The 14,292-nt window shown below is 35.9% G+C and overlaps 1 pseudogene; it reads left to right on the plus strand.

The window, feature by feature from the left end:
* LOC131042761 (delta-selinene-like synthase, chloroplastic) overlaps positions 1–14,292 on the plus strand; it is a 150,955-nt pseudogene that overhangs the window by 4,601 nt on the left and 132,062 nt on the right.

A 14,292-nucleotide genomic window follows, 5' to 3' on the forward strand; every position in this document is an offset into this window, starting at 1 on the left:
ATGTATCAGTTTACCAGATGTTTATCAGCAGATACCGGTACTGGTAAATGACTCTAGTGTTGATCTATATTTGATTTGGTGAATGTTTTATGAGTCTAGGTTTCTAATTTTAAATTACTATTAATACTGATTCACCCCACCTCTTAGTATTAATCGGATCCTCTAAGATTAACAATTGGTATCAGAGCTTTAGTCCTCTGTGTGTAGAAAGCCTAACAGCTTGAGGGAAATATCTTGTGAAAGATGATGAAGAAGGAAGATCCTAAGTTTACCAAGGACAACTATCAGATATGGAGTGATTGAATGAATATCTACATTAAAGGGATGGGTTCATAATATTGGAACCATGTGATAACCAAGTATGTTGCTCCGACTAACAGTCCCTTGACACCGGATGAACTCAAAGAACAACATGAAAACTTTCAGGCTCTTGAAGCAATTGTAAGTACTTTGTCTGACTTTGAGTATATTGATGTTCATGGATTAGAGACTGCAAATGAGGTATGGGAGAAATTAAATTTAATTTATGGAGGAGATGAACATGTACAAGAGAGCTTGAGAGGAAAATTTTATGATATGAAAATGATTGACGGTGAGAACATAGATTAATATGGTCAAAGGATCAAGGAAGTTGTAGGTGGTATAAAGAGTGCTGGAGGTAAGATTGAAGATGATACTATTGTCATTAAAATGCTTAGAACTCTTTTACCACAATATTATATCAGAGTGTCTTCTATTCAAGAACTAAGATCCATTTCAAAAGATAAAGTCATTGTTGACTCTCTAATTGGAAAGCTAACTGCATTTGAGCTAGATAGTTTTGATAATAGTGTTTCTAAACCTTTTGAATCTGCATTTAAGGCTTCTGTAACCGGTACATCAATAAGGAAAGGAAAAGATGTTTGTCATAATCATGACTGCAGGTCTAGTTATGGCGGTAGCAGAGGTGATGGTGATGATGAAGATCGTCTGATGGAACTTGAGGCATTATTGGCTAGAATATTCCCTAGAGGAACAAGTAAATATAAAGGTAAATTACCCTTGAAGTGTTTCTCTTGTAGTAAAATTAGAAACATTGCTGCTAACTACCCTAACACTAATAAGAAAGAAAAGTTTAGGAAATTCAAAGGAAAAAGCAAGAAACATTGTTATGTTGCAGTGGATGAAGGTGTGATCGGTGATGAATCAGAAGAAGATGATAATAAGGAAATAGTCTTTGTTACTGTGAAGGAGGATCTGATTGATGAGAAGGCATTAGTGTCTCACATGGATAACAATGATGAATGGATAATGGATAGTGGTTTCTCACACCACATGACCAATGAAAAAAGTAAGTTCTTATCCCTTAGAGAGTTTGATGGAGGTGTTGTAAGATTTGGTAATAACTCTCCCTACATGGTTAAAGGTAAAGGATCAATTTCATTAAATGGGAAGAGTAAAGTGGATGATGTATTTTGGGTTGAAAGACTAAAAAATAACCTCTTGAGTGTTGGAAAACTTAATGATAAGGGATATTTACTTGAATTCAAAAGTGGAGTGTGTATGATTCTTGGAAATAATGGAGAATTGATTGTTACTGGGAAGCAGACTAGAGGTAATTTATTTCATCTGAATACTAATGTAAATGGTTGTTTCATGATGAAGATTGAAGACAATTGGCTATGGCACAAGAGATTTTGTCATGTCAACTATGATAATTTGATTAGAGTTAATAAGCCAAGTATTGTGAGAGGTTTATCCCAACTTGTGAAATCAGACAATGTGTTATGCAAGGATTGTCAGATGGGTAAGATGGCCACTGTATCTTTTAAGAGTAAGTCTTTCTCTTCAGAGCATATTCTTGATTTGATGCATACTGATCTTTGTGGTCCTATGAGGACTAAGAGATATTTTGGTGATAAGTATTTTATGATCTTTACTAATGATTATTCCAAAATGATGTGGGTAACTTTTCTGAGAGAAAAGTCTGAGGCATTCAGTAAGTTTAAATTTTTTAAAGTTCTTGTTGAGAAATACGCTGGTAAAATGTTTGAGATCTGACCGAGGAGGTGAATTTACTTTTGATGAATTTGTGAAGTTTTGTGATGAACATGGAATTAAGAGGCAGATGTCAGCTCCTAGAACCCCACAACAGGATGGGATATTAGAGAGAATGAACAGAATAATTGTTGAAGCTACTAGAACCATGGTGATTCAAGGTGAAGTACCGAAGATGTTTCGGAGAGAAGCAGTCAGCATTGCTGTTTATACTTTGAATCAGGTACGTGTCAAAAAAGGTAATAATAAAAAACCTTATGAATTATGACATGGAAAGACTCCTAGTGTAAGTTATTTCAAAATTTTTGGGAGTAAATGTTATATTAAGAGAGATGATTACTCTAAATTTTTTGATGCCAAGTGCGATGATTAGGCATTTTTCTTGTTTACTCTACAAAGAGTAAGGAATTTAAATGTTATAACAAGAGAACTAAGAAGATCATTGAGAGTGATAATGTGAAAATAGATGAACTCTCTAAGAAATCTGGAGAGACTAGTAGATCTGAGCCTAAGAAAGATGAATAAATACTTGTGTTTATAGAACCAGAAGTGCAAAAGATCGATGAGCAAAATGTTGTAGAAATAGGTGCTCAACTGGTAAATGTAGAGAGAGATGAAGAAGATGAAGAACATGAAGCAGGAAGCACAACACCAAAACTAGTTATTCCAAGGTATATTAGGCTAAATCACTTAGAAGAATAAAATATTGGAGATAAAAATGCTGGAGTACAAATGAGGAAAATAAGAGAAAATTCCGCTCTGATTTCTACTATTGAGCCAAAAATAGTAAGAGAGGCATTAAAGGATGATGACTGGATTAATTCAATGAATGAGGAGTTGGATCAGATAGATAAGATCAAGACATGGTCACTTGTTCCCACACCGAAAGACAAGAATGTGATTGGCACTAAATGGGTCTTTAGAAACAAGTTAAATGGAGAAGGCAAGGTTGTGAGAAATAAAGAAAGATTGGTTTGCAAAGGCTATGCATAAGAAGAAGGAGAAGACTATGGTGAAACCTTTGCACCTATTGTGAGATTGGAAGGAGTAAGAATGCTACTTTCTTATGTTGCATTTAAAGGATTTAAAGTCTATCAGATGGATGTTAAATCAACTTTTCTTAATGGTATCCTTGAAGAAGAGTTATGCATAAAACAAACCAGATGGATTTGCTTTGTCTGAAGAGAAAGATATGGTTTGCCAACTACATAAGGCTTTGTATGGATTGAAGCAGGCATCAAGAGCATGGTTTGAAAGGTTACAAGCACACCTGATCAAGATAGGATTCCAGCGTACCAGTGAGGACAATAAAATATATCTAAAGAGTGATGGAGATAAAGTATTGATAGTTGAAGTGTTTGTGGATGACATAATTTTTGGTGGTAATGATGACTTATGCATGGATTTTGCCGAGGAGATGAAAAAGGAATTTGAGATGTCTCTTATTGGTGAAATTAAATTTTTTATTGGGTAGCAGGTCCAATAATTGGATGATGGAATTTTTATCTGTTAGAGTAAGTATGTTAAAGAGGTGTTGAAAATATTTGGCATGGAGGATTGTAAACCGGTTGGTACTCCGATGGTGACAGGCTACAAGTTGTCTAAACAAGATGATTCACCATTTGTTGATGAGAAATAATACAGGTCTATGATTGGTAAATTGCATTTTGCGGTTCACAGCAGACCAGATATTGCACATGTTGTTGGATTGGTTGCTAGATTTCAAAAGGATCCCAAGGAGACTCACTTGGTAGCGGTAAAAAGGATATTCCGGTAGCTGAAAGGCACGGTAGATTATGGTTTATGATATCCTTATAAAGGAATTTTTTCTTTGAATGTGTTTACTGATGCTGATTTGGCATGCAATGTTGATGACCAGAAAAGCACTACCGATGGAGATTTTCTTCTTGGAGGCAGATTGGTTGCTTGGACAAGTAAGAAGCAAACTTGTGTTTCTCATTCAACTACAGAGGCAAAGTATGTTGCAACATCAATGAATTGCATGCAGGAATCTGGATGAGACATGTACTTGAAGGATTCAGATTTGATATGTCTGAGCTGGTAACTATTTACTATGATAATACTAGTGCAATTAATATTTCAAAAAATACTGTGCTACATGCAAGAAAAAAGCACATAGAATTGAAATATCATTTTCTAGGGGAAAGAGTACAGGAAAAACAAGTCAGAATGGAGTTTGTGACAAGCAAAGAGAAGCTCACCGATATTTTCATTAAACCAATATTACCGAAGACAGCCTTTGAGTACCTCAGAGGTAAATTAGGGGTCATATCCCTACTCAAAAAGCACTAGGATGCAGGATATGCATCAATCCAATGGGCTTATTGACTATTTTTTACTTTGGATTGATGGGATGCAGTCTACTTTGCAAGGGGATCAACTTAGATGAGTTTTGCAGATATGTTGAAGACAACAACAACAACAACAAATTTGATGATTTGTGATGCTTATGCACCTTTGGCATTGCTGTCAAAGGGGGAGAAGAAATATGATTAGTCATGGGAGAAGAAATATGATTAGTCATGGGAGAAGAAATATGATTAATCATGAGAGAAGAAATATGATCAGGAGGAGATACATGTTTAACAAAAAGGTGGAGAAGAAATGAAGATAAAGTGTAACCGACAGATGAGGTGCAACATAGAAGAGAAGAGTTGCAGAGAAGGTCTAGAACATAGTGAAACTATATAAGTTGAGTATGTTGATGGTGTTGCCATAAATGCCAAAGGGGGAGATTGTTGGCATGTTTGGCACAACTGATACATATGGAGAATGATCACTGAACTAGTACAAGACTGTTTGAGATGACATTGTGATGAAGAGATTGAGATTGCATGATGGATGAATCTAATTAGTTATTTGTGTTGTCATTTCTGGAAACTAATGTTTATTCATGTCTATTGATGTTTACTTATGTTTTATTGTGTCATCTAAATCTTTTGGTCTACCAAAGAGCTTACCGGTAAAGAATCAAGAAACTAGGTTTTAGCACCTTAACTGGTAAATGAGGAAATATTCTGATTGTATCTGGCGATTGGTGCTGATTGAGGATTTGTGGTTTTGAATGTGATTTCCTATCATTGTAACATGTATCTAACTAGAACTACATCATGTTGTGACAACCAAAAGTTATGTTTATAATTTCTGTTGAGTTTTTGCCAGGGTTTAAGGACTGGTAAAGAATTCTCTTGACCGGTAATGATTTTGGGTTTGGCGGTGATCTATGTCAAGTTCACATGTTGATGATAACGCGACACAAACCACATGAAATGTTTAAAAGATGTTTTGGCGCATTAGGAGAGTGAATTTCTTGGGAAAGTGCAAAGTGCTTAGAGAAATGAGCTAAGGGTTTTGACTTTGTACTAGATCGACTTGCTGTGACGACTTATGATCATTCAACGATTGATATTGATTTGTAATTGATTGTAATGACTCATATGATGATCTGTAATGAGTTGTAAATATTTGTGCTGATCTATGTATTAAGTTTAAGGTTTTGATGTCGACCTAGTTGTAAAGGTTATTTATGTCCGTAAGGTTGATGTTTTGAAGTGTCGATGATTTTGAGAAGTGTGTGAAGCCGAACCAGGGTGTGAGATATCTTCCAGAGCGATGCATACTTAGAACTTAATTGGATCTAATTAAGCAAGTAGTTGAGTGATATACACAAATCATTCACTATTATTCTCTAACAATTACAAAAGCTAAAATCCCTTAACCGTGTAGGTCCTAACAAGCCTCCCATTGTAAAATCCCCTAACAGGTTGACTCAATATCTGAGTTCTGAATCCTCTTGCAAGGTTGATGCTAATATATCAAAGCTCCTAGTAGGGTTGAGGTAGATCCCTTAACCAGGTGACTCCTAACAGGGTCTGCTCCTAACAGGGCATCATTGTAAGCTTCTAACCGAGCTTAACTCCTAACAAGGCACATTCTGAAAGGGTGCAAAATATTTGTGGGTACCAATTCCCACCGTGATTTTTCCTTATTTGGGTTTCCACATAAAAATCATGGTGTTCATATTGTGACTGTTTTTGATGTGATGTTATGCTTTACTTTCAGTTTATGCATGGTTAATGAACACATAGTGTGCAACATTGATATATCAGTTTACCAGATGTTTATCAGTAGTTATTGGTACTGGCAAATGACTCTAGTGTTGATCTATATTTGATTTGGTGAAATTTTAATGAGTCTAAGTTTCTGATTTCAAATTATTGTTAATACCGATTCACCCCCCTAGTATTAACTGGATCCTCTAAGATTAACAATCTGTCATCCTAACTTGTGGAATGATGATTTCATACAATCTCTTAGTTCTCAATATGGGGTATGAATTACTAATGCATTTAAATTTATACAAATATATTCATATTGTGTTTCATGTTATGAAAATTAATGCAAAAAATATGATTTTTTGAACTGGATTCACTATACCACAAACAACAGGAAATACTAATTAATAAGGTTCACAAAATCTTTTCCAATAAAGAAGAAGAATTTGGTCTACTTCAAAGGATTTGGTTTGTTGATGTTGTACAATGCTTGGGAATAGATGGATATTTCCAAGAGCAAATCAAAACAACACTTGATTATACTTACAAGTATGCATATTTTCTTTGCAAATGTTTTAATATATTTGTGCATCTACTTTAAATACTAAATCTATAGAGGTGTATGAAATACTATGTAGTATTATGTTTTAGCATATTTCTTGATCAAATAATGACACCATTAATAGATGCTAGAATCAAAACATATTTGGAGATATCAACATGACAACTTTAGGATTTCGGATGCTATGATTGAATAGATATGATATTTCCTTAGGTGATAAATTTTGATTGTTTTTATTTTATTTTTCTAAACCTAAGTTTTCCAAATCACTAAAATGTATTCCATTTGTGAGTAGATGTATTTGAAAAATTCAAAGGTGATAGAAGACAATTCTTTGACTTTGGACCTAGTGAAAAATATACCAACTTAGCTAGTATATTGAATTTATATAAAGCTTCAGAGCTAGATTTTCCTGGAGAAATAATCTTAAAAGAGGATAAATTTTTCACATAAACATACTTGGAATAGGCTATGAAGGAACATGGGGAGATAAAAGAAAATAAAAACCCACTTTTCCTTGGAAGGGATTGACATTCAAGTTAAGTTTCTTGTTTTTTAAAAATTGTATAAAATGTTCATTAGGTTTTTACTAAAAATTGTTAGCATATGCACAACAATCCATCTACCACCCTCTTTTTAAAAAATATATATATTTTTTAACTAATAATAAGTGTTTGTAATGGTTGAGCTACATTATAAGTGCTACTTTTTAGTTATGCATGCAATATTTCTACCAAGAAGTTGTTTTTATCAGATTAAGTATATTTTGAAAAATCCTTGGAGATGTAGGATTCTAGGATGGGAGACTTAGAACTTTATTCAAATATTTAAATAATAAAATCGCAATGAATGGCTTGCCAATGACATTTATAAGTAAGTTTTAAAGTTTAATTATGATCATTCATATTTTATTTTTTCCTTCCCAATAGAAAGTTAAGATAAATTTAATATTTTAATATATTATATTTTTAAATAAATAACGAAAGATGAGTTAATCTGATAATCCATGTTCATAATTTCCTTCAGGATACCAAATACATATAGACAAAAGTTGTTGGAAGTAGCAATATTGGACTTCAAAATTTTACAGGCTCAACATCAATATGAATTGAAATTAGTATCCACATGAGTATATAAGTTGAAGAAAATATGGAAATTAATGTTCCCTTAGATATTAGGCATTATTAACATAGAATTTTTATAATTTTTTGCTGAAGAGGTAATTTGAATAATTATATTTGATATAGCACATGTTTAATAAGAAAAATCTAGCGATAAATTAGTTTAAGGGTGAGAAATATTAATAAATTCTTGTAAGAACTAAATATTCTAAATTAAAAATGGATTTTTAACCAATACAATGATTTTTTTCATGATAGATGGTGGAAGCATTCAAGTGCAATTAGTCTTGATTTCTTTCGACATTGCCATGTGGAATTTTATTTCTAGTGGACTTGCTCATTATTTGAGCTTGAGTTCAGTGATAGTAGAATTGGTTTTACAAAATTGGCTACTACTCTTTCACTCATAGATGATATTTATGACACATACAAAACAATAGATGAATTGGAATGTAATGCCTCACCAGGAAACCCCGAAGGGATTAAACTAAAACACTAGAAAAGAGTGATTTAAAAAAAAAAAAAACTTTAATAAGTCTAATGATACATTGAGTTAACAGTACACTTAGATTACACAACAAAAGACTTAACACCTAAAGGGTTTCCCAACTTGGTTAACATGGTTCAAACTAACATTGCTTAACATTAATTAATCCAATTAAGTTAATTAAACATAAAAATATAATTAGATTTAACCAATAGTTAATTCATCTAATAGTATTAAAATATTAATAACGTGTTTGAGTTTCATTCATTAGGATTCTACCCATTACATTACATCTATTGTTCAAATAAAACATATGCATTTAACATTTAATTTCCATTCCTACATTGTTTGCATCATACGATAGAAATACATTACATTTCACTAAACCAATAAGTCTCAAAAGATTAGATAATATTTACATTACAATTTACATCTTGCCATGAAGGCATACATATCAAATAATTACAACTGGCCATATAAGGTCCATGATATACAAAGAATGATCTAAATAACAAATAGGATCCAACTAGATAATAAGACACTCGAATCCAAGTGCAAGTGGGACACCTGTGAAGCCAACTCCTGCAAGAAGGAACAAACACACCTGATGGAAAGTGGCACTACCACCTGACCATATGGCTCAAAAAGAACCACTCCACCATGCTAGGAGATAGAAATAAGACCCACTAGCAACCTACAAGGTATGAACACAAATGGTCGAAACACAACATCAGAAAGACTCACAAGAAGTATAAACTCGTAGAATATGAATCCATAATAAAACTCAGGTGACACCAACAAGACTACACACAAGTTACCATAAGGGAAGAGTGTCATCACAAAGCTTGGTATGGTTATCCTGACAGGCCTTCATAGGTGCTGACCCCCATCTTGGATTATCTTGTAACATCTCCCAAACCCCTGACCCCATCCAAGTCTCATGTGGACCCAAACAAGCCTTTCGTGAGGACAAGGTTGGTTTTCCATTCCAGGACTTCTCACTACATCCTGAGTCTGTACCAGCACTCGACCATGAGCGAGGTATAATTATCTTACTTAATGTTTCATCTACCCAACCCCCTAATGTATTATTAGATTATCACTTACTTATACAACATTCGAGGGGTTATCCTGCTAACCTCTTTGGGTGTGACCCCCACTCGAAAGCCACTCTCCCTTATGACACTAAACAAAAATGTTCCAACAAACTCCAAAACCAAAGTACCAAACTAAAATTAAACACGGAGTTCAAAACAATAAAATTACTTGGCCAAACAAGCCCTTGGACAATGTTAAACTAACTGACAAAACTCAGTCAAGTGACATGACCGGTCAATGAAAATGACCACATGAAAATGTCTAATACATTAAACCAAGGACTTGCAATTTCCAAATTAAATGTGAATACAATCAATTAAAACAAGCACCTCCGCTAAACTAAAATACAATACTTTTTCATATAGGGGAGGAGAGCGAGATGACGACACTAGACGACAACAGGAGCGGTGTTGGCGAACAAAACAGGGTTACCAATCTAAGGTATTCTGGCTCCCAGTCCACGAAGGTTGGTTCTTGGAGCGATGAAGTGGACATTTCTTTTCCCATTAAGACTGGTAGAATGCAAGTGGTCCAGGAACCGGATAAAGTGGGGGTAACATATAGGTTTCAGGGCTCCAAATATTCTAGTGCACGATTAAACCATGGAAATCCCTACTCAAGTGGTAATTTGTGCCCTATTAACCTGCACAAGTGGAAGGCCAATGGTTTTAGTTGGAACAACAAGGCTAGTTCTGCAAGGCTAACCATCCTGTATCCGAGGGCCCCAAAAACTGTTATCCACCACCTAAACCTAACACTTCCGATGTGTCGCTCAAGAGAGGCATCCCTTATACCGACTCTTTTTTAGCTCCCCTAACTGATCATGGTAATTTCCAAAAATGGAATGGGTGCTTCAGGCAATGAAACTCTAAGGAAGATCAAGCAAGGTTTTGGTGATCTAACTTTCGTCCGATTAATCGGAACCCTCGATCGAATTTGGAAAGATGCCTAGATTTTTGGAGAGCAGGCTCTCTCTCTCAGCGGCCCCATTTTCATAAACCGGTAAGTAAGACCTCAAGACCCACTATCTTTCTAGATGAGAATAAAATTAATCCCGCTCGGTCAAATTTGCTTGAGTCTTGCCTTTTTATCAAGTGGGGTGGTGGAAAGTGGGTTAAGGACAACTTTGAATCTTGGTGTAGAGCGCAGTGGGGAAATGATATTAATATTAATATTCTCCTGAACGATTTCTATATGATTGAATTTATGAGCAATAAGGAGCAATGGCAAGCTAAAAATAAAGGTCCATATATCCTAGATAGCATTGAAGTTCACATCATCGATTGGCAGCCCAATTTCAATCCTCGGACATATGTCTTGCCAGATAGCAAGGTATGGATAAGACTGTATAATTGTCCCTAGGATTATTGGCACATTGATGTCATTAAGGAAATATGCAAAAATCTTGGTACCTTTGTATCGGCTGATGATATCTTGGAAGATAAACTATGGGGAAGCTTTCTCAGAATTTGTATTAGCACAAATCAAATCAACAAGATCCCTAACAAATTCAATCATTGGGCTTGGAAAGATCTAGATTCAAAAGATTGACAAGGAAGATTAGCTGCATATTTTTCCTAAATGCTTCTCCTTGGATCGTTCCAGTATTAGTTGTGATGTCTAGGCTATGATACAACGAAATTATTCCTATATGAAATCTCCTATTGAGGACAAACTGCAACCGGAACCTCTCATTACCTATGACTCTGGGGATGCCCTTTGCAACAATACTCTTGAGAAGGAGAATGTTATGCTAACAGAGGCAACCCCTTTGATCATAGTCCCCCCTCCTCTGGTCAAAGTGAGAGCCAACAAGATCTTCTCACACTACAGGAGAAGACCAAATCCCTACAGGTAGACATTGAATCCAAGATTGTGGACTCTCTTCCACCCTCCCCCTTTGTGCCTAGGAATCAATTGGCAATTGAAGATGGAAATCCACCCTCTCATGATGTGGAGAATGACACTATAGGGGTGCTGGGAGGGCAGACTCGCTCTTCGATAGGTATTGAATTAGAAGATGATGAAATTGAAACCTCCTCCTCGGAGGGGGAGGAGGACTTTGAACCTGACTCAGAGGTTATAACAGAGGGTTCCTTAAAAGGTTTTGGAAAATCAGATTCGACTATTGATAAACCAAATTTTAAACCAAAAGGTGTGTGGGGGCACAAGTCCAAAAAATTCATGCTAGCAGTAGCTGGTGCTACCTGTGGTCAAACCAAACTTAATTTAGGGAAGGGAAATGCCCTTCCCCAGGAGTCATGAGACTCTTATCTTGGAACGTCAGTGGCATCAATGCCCCTAACAAATGGTGCTTGATTAAGCACCAGATTGATGACACCAAAGGAGATATTTGACTACTATAGGAAACTAAATGGAGCAAGGCTGAGATTGAGGCCAAAATGAGAGTTTGGAAATAGTGAAATGGGGTTTTTAGGCAATCAGATGGAGCTTCTAGTTTGGAACCCCATGAATGTTAAGATCTCACTTGTGGGAGAAGATAAGTATTGGAAACATTGCTTGGTCACTATTCTTGGACAAATGAGAACTTCAATCTCTTCAATGTGTATGAACCTTTTTCTACTGGTGATAAGCGGACTCTCTGGGAGCTCCTATCCATTAAGCTAAACAATATTATCAATGGTAGTTGTGTGGTAGCTGGGGATTTTAATGTGATCCTTTTTGGCACTGAGAAAACTGGGGGTATTCAGAGGACTGGTACGTCCCAAAAAGACTTCTTGGACTTTGTTGAGAAGAATCACCTCTTAGACATTGTTTCGAAAAATGAAATTTTCACATGGTCGAACCGGAGATTGGGCTTCACTAATATTGTTGAACGACTTGACTAGTTCCTTGTTTCTGGTGACTGGCTGGGCCAAAATCTATCCTTAGAATCATCGATTCTATCACTCACCAGATCAAATCACTACCCGATCTATCTGGAGGCCACCTTGGCTCAAGTGGAGGGAGGTACTCCATTCTAGTTTAAGAAAATGTGGCTCAGAGTGGCTGAACTACATGATCTTATAGTGGCTTGGTGGAATGAGCCGGTATTTAGGAATCATTCAAGACTTCTCATTCTCAATAAAAAACTCAAGTATATTAAGGTTAAGAGAAAGGAATGGAATAATGACCACTTCAAGAATATTCATATGGAGAAATTAAGAATTAAGTTTGAATTGGTAGATTTAACCAACTCTGTTACGTCTTCAGGAATGACTGAGGAGCTATTCATCAAAGAAAATTCTCTCAAATCTAACCTAAATGAAATCCTTAGATGTGAGGAAATCCACTGGCAGCAAAAATCAAGGGAGTTATGGTTAAAGGAAGGAGATAAAAACACCAAATTCTTCCATCAGTCGGCCATTGCCAATCAAAATAGAAACAAAATATCAGAGATTATGAGATCGGATGGAGTCACTGTTAGGAATTACGAGGACATTGCGCAGGAAGCTGTAAGTTTCTTTGACTCTCTACTGAATGGTGACCATTAGATCGATCATGAAGCAAGAGCCAAAATTCTAAACTCAACCCCATCCATCATTTCTGCTAATCAAAATATAGCTTTCTGTACTCCCATTTCTATTGACGTAGTAAGGAAAACCACCCTCCAGTTGAAACCGGATAAGACTCCTAGCCTGGATGGCTTCCCTGCCGCATTCTTCCATCATTACTAGGATATCATTGCTCAAGATTTACACCTTGTTGTAGAAGAATCAAGAAAGAAGATTACTATGTTAGGGGCCATCAATCACACCTTTTTTACTCTAACTTCGAAGAAGTAGAACCCACAATAGATGAGTGACTTCAAGCCTATCGCTCTATGCAATACTGTATATAAGATTGTAACAAAGATCATAGCTAACAGATTGAAGCCCCTCCTTAAGCATATCATATCAGAGGAACAAAGTAGGTTTGCCCCTGGAAGATCCATTGTAGAAGGTATCATTGTTTCTCATGAAACACTCCACACAACCAGGAAAACCAAGGACTCCTGTATGATTTTAAAACTGGACATCCTGAAAGCTTATTACATGGTGGACAGGGATTAATTATTTGATGTTCTCAATAAATTTGGCTTCTACAAGGAATGGCTCCCTTGGGCCACGAGTTGTCTCTCTTCTCCCAAATTCTCTATTTTGGTCAATAGTTCATCCCACGGTTTCTTCTCTTCGACAAGAGGTATTAGACAAGGTGATCCATTATCACCCTTTTTGTTTATCATAATGGCTGAAGCTTTAGGTCGATCCATAAGAGCTCTCCAACAAGATGGTCGTTGGGTTGGAGTTAATGTGGCAACAGGGGTTGAAAAAATGACTCATCTTCAGTTTGCTGATGACACCATTCTATTTGGATCAACCTGTAGGCGGGAAGCCAGATCAATCAAAACTTGCCTTGACGATTACTATTTGGCTTCTAGATAGAAAATCAACTGGCACAAATCTAAAGTAATTTTTGTCAACACTCCGCTCAACTTGCAAACAATATTATCAAGGATTCTCAATCTCAGAGTTGCTAATTTCCCATGGAAATTTCTTGGTACCCCGCTCTTCATTGGTAGTAACAGAGTTCACTACTGGAAGCACCTCATTGATAAGTGCAAATCCAAGCTTGAAACTTGGAAAGGCAAGTGGTTATCTTCTACTGGGAAACTCACTATGATAAAGTCGGTCCTTTCAGTGCTACTAGTTTTTTCAATGGCTTTCCTACAATTACCGGTGGCAGTTGAAGATGAATTGATTTCTCTAATGAGAAATTTCCTTTGGAATGGGTCGGATGATAAAGGTAAATTTCCCTTGATAGCTTGGAAAAAGATCTGTCAACCAAAAATGGCATGTGGTGTCCGTATTCGCCAAATATCAATTATGAATTTAGCAATGGGTGCTAAACTGGTTTGGGAAATCTGTAGTA

This window comes from Cryptomeria japonica, chromosome 10, assembly GCF_030272615.1.
Source record: "Cryptomeria japonica chromosome 10, Sugi_1.0, whole genome shotgun sequence".
NCBI lineage: Eukaryota > Viridiplantae > Streptophyta > Pinopsida > Cupressales > Cupressaceae > Cryptomeria > Cryptomeria japonica.